This window comes from Symphalangus syndactylus, chromosome 5, assembly GCF_028878055.3.
Source record: "Symphalangus syndactylus isolate Jambi chromosome 5, NHGRI_mSymSyn1-v2.1_pri, whole genome shotgun sequence".
Classification (NCBI taxonomy): domain Eukaryota; kingdom Metazoa; phylum Chordata; class Mammalia; order Primates; family Hylobatidae; genus Symphalangus; species Symphalangus syndactylus.
Genome location: NC_072427.2, coordinates 93,339,585 through 93,355,966, shown reverse-complemented (window position 1 = coordinate 93,355,966; position 16,382 = coordinate 93,339,585). Strand labels below are relative to the sequence as shown.

The 16,382-nt window shown below is 44.1% G+C and overlaps 1 protein-coding gene across 9 annotated transcripts in view; it reads right to left on the bottom strand.

Annotated features, from left to right (window-relative positions):
* Positions 1–16,382, bottom strand: part of HLCS (holocarboxylase synthetase) — a 245,739-nt gene that overhangs the window by 150,887 nt on the left and 78,470 nt on the right. The window lies entirely within an intron of this gene.

Below are 16,382 nucleotides of genomic sequence, written 5' to 3'. Positions count from 1 at the left end.
GCTGGGTGAAAGAAGTCACAGAACACAAAGCACTAAAATACAAGAACACTCGGTCTCGGCCTCACGTCTTAGAGAACATCTGCTTCCTCTCATAAAGACAAGGCAAGTTGATCACCGACAAGGAAGACACTAATCTTCACAAAGGGAAAGTGGGGTACCCCAAAGCTGCTTTGTTTGCCCCAAATGGAGGTACAAGGAGAAGGAAGGCAGAACCTAGAAGAGACGTTGTCCAATCCAGGCACAGAGCTCTCTATTCTACCCCCACAACCACAAGGCTGGAGGAGGTTCCCCAACGCCAGACCTTAGAGGTCCCAGAGGCCTTCCTCCAGGGTGGTTTATCAGGAACTGAGGGCTGAGGGAAGTCATAATCTCAAGAGGCCTGCACAAAACTTACTAAGATCTCAGTCAACACAGATCCAGGCTCTTAGGCCATCCTCTTGCAAACACCAGGCCCTTCATGTCCCAAAGCTCCCTGTGGCTACAGAGTAGTGGCTTCAGAGATGAAACTTAATTCAATTAATTTCAACTGATCAACCTTTAAAACTCACATCTAGTTTGCAGATAATACAGAGGGGAAGAAAACGAGTAAAATGACTTCAGAAGAAAGCATTCAGGGTCGGGCACAGTGGCTCACACCTGTAATCCCAGCACTTTGGGAGGCCCAGGCAGGCAGATCACCTCAGGTCAGTAGTTCAAGACCGTGAAACCCCATCTCTACTAAAAATACAAAAACTTGCCAGGCGTGGTAGCGGGTGCTACCCAGCTACTCAGGAGGCTGAGACAGGAGAATCGCTTGAACCTGGGAGGCAGAGGTTGCAGAGAGCCAAGATCACTCCACTGCACTCCAGCCTGGGCAACAAAGAGTGAAACTCCGTCTCAAAAAAAAAAAAAAGACAAGAAAAGAAAAGCATTCAGAAGAAATCCAGGGAATAAAGCATTTTACAAGACAGCCGGGCTGGAATCTTCAACTAGTCAATGTCACAGTGGAGATGGGGTGGGGACACAGAGGTAGTGAGGGAGACCCAGTCTAGATTAGAAGGGGCTTAAAAGACATAATGAAACACAATGGGTGGTTCTTTATTGGATCCCAACTTGAACAAACTAGCTGGAAAGGACAATTAGGAAATCTGAATGTGAACATTATGCATTGGATAACAAACGAATTACTGTCAGTTTTAATAGGTGTGATAGGGTACTGTGGGGGCCAGGTGCAGGGGCTCATACCTGTAATCCCAGCACTTTGGGAGGCTGAGGCAGGCGAATTGCTTGAGCTCAAGAGTCTGAGACCAGCCTGGGCAACATGGTGAAACCCTGTCTCTCCTAAAAATACAAAAATTAGCCGGGCATGATGGCGTGCAACTGTAGTCCCAGATACTCAGGTGGCTGAGGTGGAAAGATTGCTTGAGCCCAAGAAGCAGAGGCTGCAGTGAGTCAAGATTGTGCCACTGCACTCCAGCCTGAGTGACAGAACCAAAGCCTGTCTCAAGAAAAAAAGGAGGTACTGTGGTGACATAGGAAAAGTCCTTAACTTTTAGAAATGTATATATGTCATGATATCTGTAAAATTTACCCCCAAAATACATAAAGTGAGGCAAAATGTTGATAATTGTTAAACTATGTTGATAATTGTTAAGATCATGGTTATTTGGGATATGTGTTACAGTATTCTCTCTATTCTTTTCCATGTTTGAGAACTATCATAATTAAGAGTAAAAAAAAAAGGTGGTGAAATAAACATAAGCTATTTAAAAATAATAAATTCAGGCCGGGCACAGTGGTTCACGTCTGTAATCCCAACACTTTGGGAGGCTGAAGAGGGTAGATCACTTGAGGCCAGGAGTTCAAGACTAACCTGGGCAACATGGTGAGACCCCATCTCTAATAAAAATACAAAAATTAACTGGGCATGGTGGCTTGCACCTATAATCCCAGCTACTCAGGAGGCTGAGGCAGGAAAATCTCTTGAACCCAGGTGGCGGAGGTTGCAGTAAGCCAAGATCATGCCACTGCACTCCAGCCTGGGAGACAGAGCAAAACTGCATCTCAAATAATAATAATAATGAATTCAATTGACCATACACTGGCAACCCATTCCCTCTGTCATCCATTCAACAAATGTTACGGGATATCGCCCATACGGCAGGCAGTCTCACAGGCTCTGAGGACAGAGCAATGATCAAAGGGGTCAAAATTCCTGTCTTTGGAGGGTTAATGCTATAATGTGGGAGTCAGAAAGTTAAAAAAGGCCGGGCGCAGTGGCTCACGCCTGTAATCCCAGCACTTTGGGAGGCTAAGGCAGGCAGATCACTCGAGGTCAGGAGTTTGAGACCAGCCTGGCCAACATGACAAAACCCCATCTCTACTAAAAATACAAAAAATTAGCCAGGCATTGTGGTAGGTGCCTGTAATCCTGGCTACTTGGGAGGCTGAGGCACAAGAATCACTTGAACCCAGAAGGCAGAGGTTGCAGTGAGCCAAGATTGCGCCACTGCACTCTAGACTGGGTGATAGAGTGAGACTCAGTATCAAAAAAAAAAAAAAAAAAAAAACCCAACGTTAAAAAACAGTAAACACAATACATAGAATGTTAGAGAGTAACACGTACAAAGGAAGGACAAGAAAGCAGAGAAGAGAGGGAGGCCACTTCAGATCAGACAGATGGAGGACCTGCTGAGAAGGCAACGCTTAAGGAAAGGCCTGGAGCAAGTGAAGGAAGATGCTGGGACAAAATCCATAGAACTATGTTTTTATATTTATTTATAAAGGGATTCCAGCAAGTGCAGAGGCTCCCAGAGCGGGGAAAGAGCCTGATCAGGGCACAGCATTTGAGCAGAGTGAGCCTGGGCAGAAGGTGGAGTGCCGGGGCCAGAGGGGCAGAGGGGGTGGCGAGAGCCACGGTCCACATCGCAGAGGGCCTCAAAGGCCACAGTAAGGACTGGGCGTTCACTCGAGGAGCAACAGGGAGCCCCAGAAGGTTCTAGAGAAGGGCGTGGGATGTCCTACCTCTGTTGGAGCAGGATCACCCCACTCTGACTTCTGGGTTGAGAAGAGCCTGAAGGGGAACAAACAAGCAGAGAAACTAGTTATAAAGTCACCTAAATGAGCTAGGAGTGAGACTACTGCCTGGACCACCATGTGGCAGACATGGTGAGAAAGGATAGGATTCACAGTATATTCTGAAGTACAGGCTACAAGATTTGCTAACAAGTCATATTTGAGATGTTAGAGAAAACAGGGGCTCAAAAAAGAGCCCAAGATTTCTGGCCTAAACACCTGGAAGGACAGAACTGCTGCTGGAAATACCATAAGGAGAGCAGGTTTGGAGAGGAAGAGGCAGGAGGTGAGCCCTGGGTGTGCTAAGCTTGAGATATCTATTAAAAATCCCATGGGGGCTAGGCGCGGTGGCTCACACCTGTAATCCCAGCACTTTGGGAGGCCGAGGCAGTCAAATCACTTGAGGTCGGGAGTTCAAGACCAGCCTGGCCAACATGGTGAAACCCCATCTCTACTAAAAATACAAAAATCAGCTGGGCATGGTGATGGGCATCTGTAGTCCCAGCTACTTGGGAGGCTGAGGCAGGAGAATCACATGAACTCAGGAGGTGGAGGTTGCAGTGAGCCGAGATCATGCCACTGCACTCCAGCCTGAGCAACAGAGAAAGACTCGGTCTCAAAATTTTTTTTAAAAAAGGAAAAAAAAATCCCAAGAAAACAATGAATTGGCAGTAGAACATGTGAGTCCAGAATCCAGGGGAGAGGTCTGCACCATGGATATCAATTTGAGAATTGTCAGACTATGGGTGATCATTTAAAGCCAAGAAAAAGGGTAAGATCCATGAAAAGAGTGACTGTAGTTAAAAAGAGGATGCAAAGTAGGGCTGCTATCACAAAGGACCACAAACCAGGTGGCTTGAGATGCCAGAAATCTATTCTTTCACAGTTTTGGAGGACAGAAGTCAGAAATGAACATGTCAACGGGGCCGTGCCTCCTGGGAAGGCTCTGGGGAAACTCGTGTTCACGCCTTTGCTTCTGGGGCTGCTGGCACTCCATGGTGCCCCTCAGCTTGTACACACATCACTCCCATCTCTGCGGCCATCATCACACGGCGTTCTCCTCTTTAAGTGTCCCTGATTCTGTGTGTCCTCTAGTCTTCTGAGGACAGCAGTCATACTGGATTAGGGATCTACCCTAACGACCTCATCTTCACTTGATTACATCTGCAAAGATCCAGCTTCCAAATAAGGTCATATTCACAGGCTCCAGGGCTGGGGCTTCCACATATCTTTTTGGGGGACACAACTCAACCAACAATAGCGATCCATGCTTAGGCTTCAGGGAAATCAAAAAGAGTATGCAAAAGAGATTGAGAAAGGGAGAGAAAAATCAAGTGTGTCTGCGGACAGCCGTGGGGGGCGGTGGTTGCGGGAGTCTCCTGACTCCAGTTTTGAAGGTTGGAAGACGATGACAGTGCCATGGGGACTGAGAAGGGCTGAGAAGTCACCGCTGGCCTCAGTGCCACAGAGCCCAGACTCTGACGAGAGCAGTTTGAGAGGCGTGATGGAGGCCAAAGTCGGATGGGAGTAGTGAGAAGGGAAAAACTGCAGACTCCAAGATAAAACTCTGGCAAAGGGTCTCCTTTAAAGGGTAGAGAGGAATGGGGCAGTGGCTAGAGGGAGGAATGGGGTGAAAACAGGTTTAGTTTGGTTTAAAGGGGAGAAATAGCAGCATTTTCAGATTGATGTGAAAGGTCCCCTAAAGAAAAGAATCCAGAGGGCCAAGTGCGGTGGGACCTAGTGCAGAAGCAGAAAGGTCAGCCTTGGGAGCAGAGACAGCTCACCCATAGGGATGGGGGTGGTTCAGCCTCCCCTCCGGGGACACCTGGTCTTATGACCCCACTGGTTCCAGAACTCCCTTGGCCCTCGCCGGTTGCATAGCCATACAGGACAGCCTGGTAACTGAACTTCGCTGCTCCCACTCTGCTCCACGGCTGCAGGGAGGTGGGAATCCTGGTGCTGGCGGCCAGGAGAAGTCATCTTATGATTGCTTCTATGTTCTCAATAAATAGAAAGCAAGATCATCAGCTAAGAGAGAAAAGAAGGAAGGAGGTGTTGAAGTTTGGGGAGGGAGGAACGAACATGACAACAGGAAGAATGAGAAGACGAATGCAGCAGGGACAATCTTCTGAGCAGCACCTTTCCCAGGGCAGCTGGAAGCATTTGAGCACCACGGAAGGTCAGCGACTCTGAACTGAGAGTGAGAAGTCTGCATGATTTTGTGTTTTTATCCTGCCACAGTCAGCTATCCAGCCATGTGGGCTTAGCAGAGAGGAGGCAGTGAGCTGAAGGTGTACAGAAAGCAGTAACTGAGACTAACCGACCACAAATGAGACACTACTGGAGACAGAAAGATAAATATGAGTGATCCTGTTGGGGAGGAGAGTGAAAGGAATGCCCCAGGACCAAAAAGCTTAGGTCAGCACCAGAGAGAGCTCCCAGAGAAGGCGTGCAAAATAAGTGGTGATCCTGCTTGCAAAGAAACCAGAAAAATTGTTGGAAGAGGTCAAGCTCAAATGAGCTATCAAAAGCTACATTTGGGTCCTATCACAGCACTAATTTTCGGTTTTCAAACTACAGAATACCAAGATAAATTTCAAATGGATTATTCCCTTTTCATCATTCTTTCCTTGGTATATACTCTATTGGAAGAAGAAGAAATGAATAAATAACATACAAAGGTGATCCCCAAACCTCAAATCTGGCCGTTAGTTATAACCAACTCTTCCCCTAAAACTTTGGTCAATGCCCTTAAAGCATAAAATGCACAGATCTGAATTTCCATCACTTTCCCCAGGGCAGCTGGATGTCACCAGGCCACCACACAAGCTAGAGATACATATAGGTGAATAGGTTAAGCCACAAAAACAGAAAGATAAAACTATTATTTAACTCAAGCAGAGAGCTAAGAGGTTATTCATCAGATGATGGTAATATAAATATCCCATTCAAAGTCAATGAAAACCAGGATAAAATGAAAAAGAAACAACCAGCACTAAGTAGAACTTTCAGAATAGGAATAATGCAGGAATTATCCTCTAAAGTGAATCGTCCAGATTGACTATGGTATACATCATTCATTTAAGAAATAAGTATGGAGTACCCACTGTGTCTCAAACACAGTACCACAGTAGAAAGAGAAGAGGAAGGACAGATATTGCTATAGTTTGAATGTGTCCTCCAAATTTCATGTGTTGGAAACATAATCCCCCAATTCATATGTTGATGGTACTTGGAGGTGGGGCCTTTGGGAAGAAATTGAGATTGAATGGGGTCATCAGGTTAGGGCACCTACGGTGGGATTGGTGGCTTTATAAGAAGAGAAAGAAAGACCTAAGCTGGCACACTCCTGCCCTCTCACCATGTGATTCCCTTCCCATGTTATAACGCAGCAAGAAGGCCCTCACCAGATGCTGGCACCACACTCTTGGATTTTCCAGTCTCCAGAACCAAGAGCCAAATAAACCTCTATTCTTTCTAAATTACCCAATCTCAGGTATTCTGTTATAGCAAGAGAAAACGGACTAAGAGAGATGCATACATATAACTACAAGACAAAAAATTCACTCAACCTATTCAAACATACACTTCTCTTTGGCAAAGTAAGTCAGCCTAACTTGCCAAATTTAATCGTCCATTCTTATCTGCATGCAAGTTGAGAGCCATATTCTCAAGAAATTACATCATCACGGTTATGTCTACTAATTACCAAAGTAACACTCTAAATGATTTGTTTTTGAAAGCAATACTTAGACATGTACAAATCTGCAAAATAAAACTGATGAAAGCAAGGTATGCAGGTTTTTTTCTTATACTTATTTTACATAATCTTTCAGGGCTTACTCAGAACCAAGTGAATTACTCAGAACAAAGAGAATCTAAAAGGTATCAAATGAAACCAGTATCCTCTTATGAAACATAACTATATACCACCCATAATTCTCTTAAATATTTATATTCACTACAGTCAAATACATTTTAAGTACCATAGGAAGCATTTAGCCTCCCCCAAAACTTTCTCCCCACTCCACCATTAACCCTGGACAACATAAAAATTCTGAATAAAATTCTGGTTTTAAGAAATACCAAAATTACTGTTTGATGTAAATCTGCCTGGCATGTCTTCTCAAATGCACTCAAATTATGATCATGACTTGAGAGCTGCATATACAGCTGCTAATAATACATGTAGGGAAAAGGAATTAATTCATTACTCTTGCCTAAACTCTCCTAATGACCATGCAATGTAAAAATGTTACTGAAGAAAAAAGGTTTGGATCATAGACATCAAGACAAGTGGGCTGACATATAAGTAGGACTACCCACTCTGCAATACGCAAATGTACCTATTTCTTTGAACTCAACTGCTGGAGGATAGCTAAAACGTCACTTCTGTAGAGAGGATGTCTCTGACCTACAGCTGTTCACAAACTTTCGTAAACCCTTAGTTACTTTATAGCACTTATCACGACTATACATAATTTGTATAACTGCTTATTCAATGCCACACTGTCTTATTAGAATATAAGTTCCATAAAGATAATATACATATGTTCCTGTTTTGCTCCCAACGGTATCCATGGAACCTAGGACAAAAGTGCATGCTTTATAAGCATTTACTGTATAAATGCATATTAAAACCTTACCAAGGAAAACTCTTCAAATAACAGATAGATAGGTAATCAAGAGGTAAAACTCAAAAAAGACAATGAGAGAGTACGGTCTTGAGTTGGCTACATAAGCATCAAAAAAAAAATGCACAATCTTTGAAATCATTACAGCTAGTTCTATTGACAACAAACAATCACTATCAGATTCCACATCAAGGGGGTTTATAAAATTCTAATTAATGTTATTTTTCTAACATTTAAACTTCCAGAATTTAGTATTTCTCTTCCTCTAGGATTTCAGGTTAATTAAAGTGATTTGGGTGGAACCAACAGCTGAATGCTTTATAGTCACATAAATGTGGCCCTTTTAAATCAGCCACAGCACCCAGTCATTCTCAAGAAACGTGAATATATTCTTTGTCTTTTATTGGGTCATGTTGCACAGGACATGAAAATCCCAAGGAATCTTTAAAAAAACAAAAAAAAAAACTAGAACTAATTAGTGAGTTTAGCAAGGTTGCAGGATACAAGGTCAATACACAAAAAGTGGCTGAGCACAGTGGCTCACGCCTGTAATCCCAGCACTTTGGGAGGCCAAAGTGGGTGGATCACTTGAGGTCAGGAGTTCAAGACCAGCCTGGCCAACGTGGTGAAACCCCACTTCTACTAAAAATACAAAAATTAGCCGGGTGTGGTGGCACACACCTATAATCCCAGGTACTTGGGAGGCTGAGACATGAGAATCACTTGAACCTGGGAGGCAGAGTTTGCAGTGAGCTAAGATTGCACCATTGCACTCCAGCCTGGGCTACAGAGTGAGACTCCATCTCAAAAAAATATATATATATACAAAAATTGGGTGCATTTCTATACACTAACAATAAATATTTGGAGCCTGAACTTCTTTAAAATATCATTTTAATGGCATCAATAGATCTGAAATATTTAGGGACATATTTAACAAAATATGTGCCAGACCTGTTTACTGAAAACTACAAAACACCCTGAATTAAAAATTAAAGATATCTGGGCATCATAACTCATACTCGTAATCCCAGCACTTTGGAAAGCTGAGTATGGAGGATCACTTGAGCCCAGGAATTTGACACCAGCTTGGGCAACATAGAAAGACCTCATGTCTAAAAAAAAGAGTTTTTCTTTAATTAGCTGGGTGTGGGGGCGGGTACCTGTAGTCTCAGCTACTCAGGAGGCTGAGGTGAGAGGATCACTTGAGCCCAGGAGCTAGGCTGCAACAAGCCCTGATGGCACCACTGCACTCCAGTCTAGGCGACAGAGTGAGACCCCATCTCAAAAACACAAAAAGAAAATTAAAGATGCTGTAAATAACTGAAAAGATACACCATATTCATGGATCAGAAGACCAACACTGTTAAGATGTCAATTCTTCAAATTAGTCTATGGGTTCAATGTAATCCCAATCAAAATCCCAGAAGGCTTTTTTTTTGTAGAAATTAACAAGCTGAAAATAAAAACTTTTAAATGGTCAAAACAATTTTGGGAAGGAACAAAAAGTTGGAAAACCTACATTATCTGCTTTCAAGACTTACTATAAAGTTGCAGTATATCAAGACGGTGTGGTATTGGCACACAGACATAGGTATAGATTACTAGCACAGAATACGGTACAGAAATAGGGCCAAACATTTTTTTAAAATTTTTTTGAGACAGGGTCTTGTGCTATCACCCAGTGGGGAGTGCAGTGGTGTGATCACAGTTCACTGCAGCCTCAAATTCCCGAGCTCAAGCCATCCTCCCGCCTTGGCCTGTTTGATTGATTTTTGACAAAACCGCCCAAGATAACTGACTTGAAAAAGGATAATCTTTGCAATACATGGTGCTGAAACAATTAAACACTCATATGCAAGAAAATGAAACCTTGATCTTTATCTCATGTGTATATAAAAATTAACTTGAAATAAATCATAGACCTAAATATAAAACTACAAACCTTCTAAAATAAAATACAGGAGAAAACCTTTCTGACCTTGGCTAGGTAAAGTTTTTTTCAGATGGAACAAAATAAGCATGAACCATAAAAGGAAAAAAGTGATAAGCTAGACTTTATAAAAATTAAGAATATTAACAACTGCTGTTCTTGAAGAGATAATGCTGGCCAGGCATGGTGGCCCGCACCTGTAATCCCAGAACTTTGGGGGGCTGAGGTGGGTGGATCACCTGAGGTCAGCAGTTTGAGACCAGCCTGGCCAACATGGTGAAACCCCGTCTCTATTAAAAATACAAAAATCGGCCAGGCATGGTAGCATGCACCTGTAATCCCAGCTACTCAGGAGGCCGAGGCAGCAGAATTGCTTCAACCCAGGAGATGGAGGTTGCAGTGAGCTGAGATCATGCAACTGCACTCCAGCCTGGGTGACAGAGCGAGACTCTGTCTCAAAAAAAAAAAAAAAAAAAAAAAAAAAGAGAGAGACAGAAAGAGAAAGAGAGATAATGCTAAGAACAGTGAAAAGATAAACAACAAACTGGGAGAAATTATTCTCAATTCTTACATCAGACACAGGACTTGTATCCGGAATATAAAAAAGAAGTCTTAAAATTGTAAGAAAACAAACAATTCAACTTAAAGCCTGAGCAAAAGAGCTGAATAGACACTGCCCAGAAAAAGATACTGGATCACCAAAAGGACATGAAGAAATGCTTGGCACCATTTGGCAACAGGAAAATGCAAATTAAAACCACAATTAGTTACCACTATACATCCACCTGAACAGTCAAAATTAAAAATTATTTTTAGCCCAGGAATTTGGGCCTGCAATGAGCTGTGAGCACACCACTGCATTCTGAACAGAGCAAGACCTTGTCTCCAAAAAAACAGAAAAAGGAAAAAAAACACATTCCGGCCAGCCACAGTGGCTCATATCTGTAATCCCAGCACTTTGGGAGGCTGAGGCAAGAGGATTGCTTGAGCCCAGGAATCTGAGACCAGCCTGAGCAACATAGTGACACCCAGTTTCTACAAAAAATAAAAAAAACAAAACTAGTCAAGAGTGGTTGTACACACCTGTATCCCAGCTATTCAGGAGGTTGAGGTGACAGGATCACTTGAGCCCAGGAATTCAAGGCTGCAGTGAGCCATGACTGTGCCACTGCACTGACAGCCTAGGCAACACAGCAAGATCCTGTCTCTTAAAAAAAAAAAAAAAAAGAATCTGACACTTTACAAGTGTTGGCAAAGATGTAGAGTAACTAGAACGCTCATGCCCTACTGGTGGGAATGTAAAATGGTACAATGACTTTGAAAAACAGTTGGCAGTTTCTTGTAAAGTTAAACACACACTTCTCATATGACCGAGAAATTCTACTCCTAGGTGTTTACCCAAAAGAAATGAAAACACATGTCCATACAAAGACCTGTATGTGGATGTTCATAGCAGCTTTACTCAAAACAGCCATAAATGACAGCATATCCATACAACGGAATACTACTCAAGAATAAAAAGTAATGGGTTACCCACACACCCAACAAGGACAAATCTCAAAAGCATAACACTGATCAAAAAAAAGACAAAGAAGAGTATCCAGTACACTATATGATTCCACTTAGATGACGTTTCAGAAAAGGCCAATCTAATCATCTGGTGATAGACAGTATATCAGTGATCGCCTGAGGCTCCAGGTTTAGGGATAGATGAGCACACGAGAACTGATTAAAAAGGTAACAAAGGCCGGGCGCGGTGGCTTACGCCTGTAATCCTACCACTTTGGGAGGCTAAAGTGGGTGGATCACAAGGTCGAGAGATTGAGACCATCCTAGCTAATACAGTGAAACCCCACCTCTACTAAAAAAAATACAAAAAATTAGCCAGGAGTGGTGGCAGGTGCCTGTAGTCCCAGCTACTGAGGGAGACTGAGGCAGGAGAATGGCGTTAACCCAAGAAACGGAGCTTGCAGTGAGCCTAGATCGCACCACTGCACTCCAGCCTGGGCGAAAGAGCGAGTCTCCATCTCAAAAAAAAGAAAGGTAAGAAAGGAATCTTTTGGAATACTGGAAATGTTCTGTATCTTGATTGTAAAGGTAGTTACATGTAAAACATTTATCAAACTGTACACTAAAATGGGTGCATTTTCTTGAATATAAATCATAACTAAATAAAGTTGATTTTTTAAAAAAGCAAACAGCAACAAACCCATGCAACATTAAACAATACTAAGGCCCAGGAGACTCCATATTCACTAATGTCCAAATAACACCAATATCTCCACTTCTAAAGAGAGTAAATGCTTGAATCTGTATCTAGTGCAAATTCACAGAAGTGACTACTCTATGGTGGGTAAACACATTGCAGCATCTGCTACAGACGGAGTGCAACTAAGATCAGAAACCCATGTTATGCTGTGTCTCATCACTTTATTTCCTGATTGGAGGCAGCATCTTGTTCTCTTGCCCAGGCTGGAGTGCAATGATGTGATCATAGCTCACTGTAACCTTGAACTCCTGGGCTCAAGCAATCCTCCCACCTCAGACTCCCAAAGTGCTGGGTTTACAGGTATAGGCCACATCACTTTAGAGCAGTTCCACCCCTGTTACTTGTCTTATCTGCTAAATTTACCCAGCTAATAAGATTCAGTGTTGAATTCAAAATATTTCTTATGATCTCCATTTATGTTTTGGAGCTTCTTTTCCCAAGAAACACCAAATAACTTATCTTAACCCATAAAGGTTTTCTATGTCAGAGACACATTTGCCTTATTGTAAATAATTAGATTAGTTGTGCTTCAGTCATAACATCGTAAGTTGCTAGGCAACCAGAAGTGAGTTAATCAGAAAATGAATCATCAGAGACATGGCACGCAATCTCCTTTTATGGGTGTCTTGTTCTTAAAACACTTTCAAGGAAACAGAAGCAAATATTTGTCTACTCGTATGGAATTTATACGACGCAACCCAATTCTTACTATTGGTATCTGACACGTAAAATATTCACAGGCAATTTCATGTTCTCTTGGTGTCTTCACTCACAGGACAAAGCCAGATGGCACAGCAAATCTTTATAATCAAAAGATGGCACTCCTGGGCCAGGCGCAGTGGCTCATGCCTATAATCCCGGCACTTTGGGAGGCTGAGGTGGGTGGATCACCTGAGGTCAGCAGTTTGAGACCAGCCTGGCCAACATGGTGAAACCCCATCTCTACTAAAAAACACAAAAATTAGCCAGGCATGGTGGTGGGCACCTGTAGTCCCAGCTACATGGGAGGCTGAGGCAGGAGAATCACTTGAACTCGGGAGGTGGAGGATGCAGTGAGCAGAGATCACGTCACTGCACTCCAGCCTGGGGGACAGAGCAAGACTCTGTATGAAAAAAAAAAAAAAAATGGCACTCCTGAAGTAGGACTATTTTTTTTTCCTGACTTCATTTAAGGCAGGAATTGATCATCTGACAACCCTTGGGGTGGGCGTTTATTCAGCGTGCCAGTACCAAGCAAAGCGAGGCTCCATGCAGGTTTGCGAAGTGCCTGTCTGGGTGTCTGCGTGTGTGCACCTCCTCACCAGCCTGGTCCCTTACGCGGCAGCTTCTGTCTAGCCACACTGGTCCCCTGTGGTCTAACCAACCACTGCCTGACCTGTCCAGATTCCACACTGCATGGCACTGCACAGCGCTGCACCCTGGCATAAGTTCCCAAGACTGCTGCTTCCTGCTTCCCACCCTGTGTTCTGCCACTAGCCCCAAGCACCGGCACGCAAAAGCGAATGGATCTGGAGGGCTTCCACCTTCCAGTGGCTTACTTTGCTGAAACCAGTCCATTTTCACAAACATCCAGGCTGACTGTCACTTAGGGACACCCTCGGGCCAAAATGAACCTGGAGATGTGGTTTATTTAGCCCACATTTTGAACCAGTTGCAACACTTAAAAATTGAGATATTTCATATCAAATTTCCTGCTTCTTTTGAAGAAGCAGCAACTCTTTCCACACAGCAGTAATGGGCTACAGCCGAGTAGCCACCCTCATTCCGTGGAGAACGCGCTCCAGCTGGCCCTATGTGTCCCCAGCAGCCAGCTGCACTCTGCGCCACCTCTCCTGCCCCCTCCCCTGACCTCTGGTTAGAGACCACTCATCTCAGCCCCAGCAGCAAGTCTGGAACCCATCCAGCCATCCTCCTCTGGGGCCCTGATGATGCATCCTTCCAGTTAGGTCCATTTTAACTCCCCAGACTGAGTCTAGTGACACTGACTCTCAGAACAGAGGGGGACCATTTTGGTAGTTCCTCAAAAAGTTAAACAGAGGCCGGGCGCAGTGGCTCACGCCTGTAAACCCAGCACATTGGGAGGCTGAGGCGGGCGGATCATGAGGTCAGGAGATCGAGACCATCCTGGCTAATACGGTGAAACCCCGTCTCCACTAAAAATACAAAAAAAAAAAAAATTAACCGGGCGTTGTGGCGGGTGCCTGTAGTCCTAGCTACTCGGGAAGCTGAGGTAGGAGAACGGCGTGAACCTGGGAGGCAGAGTTTGCAGTGATGCGAGATCATGCCACTGCACTCCAGCCTGGGCGACAGAGCAATACTCCGTCTCAAAAAAAAAAAAAAAAGTTAAACAGAGAAGGCCGGGTGCAGTGGCTCTCACCTGTAATCCCAACACTTTGGGAGGGGCTGAGGTGGGTGGATCACCTGAGGTCAGGAATTTGAGACCAGCCTGACCAACATGGTGAAACCCCGTCTCTACCAAAAATACAAAAATTAGCCAGGCCTGGTGGCGAGTACCTGTAATCTCAGCTACTGGGGAGGCAGAGACAGGAGAATCGCTGGAACCCAGGAGGCGGAGGCTGCAGTGAGCTATCACGCCATTGCACTCCAGCCTGGGCAACAAGAGCAAAACCCCGTCTCAAAAAAAAAAAAAAAAATTAAACAGAGAATTAATACATGACCCAGCAATCCCACTCCCAGGTATAAACCCAAAAGAACTGAGAGCAGGGACCCAGATATGTGTGTGCCAATGATCATGGCAGCATTATTCACAATAGCCAATGCTGGAAATAACCCAGGTGTCCCTCAGTAGACAAATGGATAAACAAAATGTGGCATATACAATTAAGGGGATATTATTCAGCCAAAAAAAAAAAAAGAGGTATGAAGTTCTGATACATATTATAACATGGATGGACCTTGAAAAGATTACGCTAAGTGAAATAAAAGCCAGACACAAAAGGACAAGTATTGTATGATGTCACTTGTATGAAACATCCAGAATAGGAAAATACATAAAAATGGAAAGTAGAACAGAGGTTACCAGGAGCCACAGGGAGAGAAGGGGAATTATTTATTCTTTGTTACAGAGTTTCTATTTAGGATGCTTAAAAAAAAGTTTTGGAAATACAGAGTGAAAATGGTTGTAAAATAGTGTGGGTGTAATTTACACCACTGAATTGGAGACTTAAAGGTGGTTCTAACGGTAGACTTATTTTATATATATTTTATCACATTAAAGAGAGAAAGGGAGAGAAGGAGTCAGGATCTCAGTCCCTTTACTCTCACAAAGCTCCCTGAGCTCTATGCAATTAGCCCCCACCCCCCAACCCCCCGCCATCAATTAGCCCTGCAGACCAGGGGAGCGAAGGGACAGCTTGCACAGGCAACCGAGGGGTCTCGCAGTGCTCTCCTCGGGGTCCGTCCTTGCTGTCCCTGAGTATCACTAAGAGAGGCCACTCAAAGGACCTCTCAGAACAAAAGTCATTTCCAAGGTGACTTTCCACCCACTTCTGCTAAATGATTTCAAGTTCTGCTTAGGCACCCACTTAGCTACAACAAGAGTATGAAAGCCACCACTTTCTGCACACCCATTCACTGCCAAGCACTGCTGGGTGCTGTGGACCCAAGATCCCCAGTCCTTTCCAGGCGACACCTCTGCATCATTAGCACCGTCCACAGCAGAAGAAACGGGACCCCAGACAGCATTAATAACTGCCCAAACCACACAGGCAGTATACCGCAGAGCTGGAATTTGAACCCATGAAACCAAATCTGTCTGGCTCCCAAATCCTTGCTCTAATTCCTATCCCACAGTCCTCACAAAGAGACCTACCTAACCCAAAATGCAGCAAATTAGGAAATGCCTATTTTCTACAAACAAAATGCTGATGGTATCACAAAGATATAAACTCAATATGCAACCATGAATAAACATAAAATGGATGTGTATGGCTCAGAGCTGGGGGTGGGGTAGGAGGGAAAAGGGCAGTGAGCAGGGGTGGGAACAGAGTGTTTGATAAGAAAAACTTGAATTTGGCCAGGTGTGGTGGCTCACGCTGTAATCCCAGCACTTTGGGAGGCCCAGGCAGGCAGATCACCTGAGGCCAGGAGTTCGAGACCAGCCTGGCCAACATCGTGAAACTCCGTCTCTACTAACAATACAAAAATTAGCAGGGCGTGGTGGTGGGTGCCTGTAGTCCCAGCTACTTGGGAAGCTGAGGCGGAAGAATCACTTAAACCCAGGAGGCGAAGGCTGCAGTGAGCCGAGATCGCAGGCCACTGCAACACTCCAGCCTGGGCGACAGAGCAAGACTCTGTCTTAAAAAAAAAGAAACTTGAATTTGAACCTTGAAGCTACCACCCTCTAGCTGTGTCTACTTAGAAAAGGCTGTGAGAGGACACTTTCACAAAGAAACAAAGGTTTTATCATGTAAGTGAGCTACTGCTGACCTCACCCCTATCTGGTTTCTGCAGGAAAGAGGTGCCATATTCA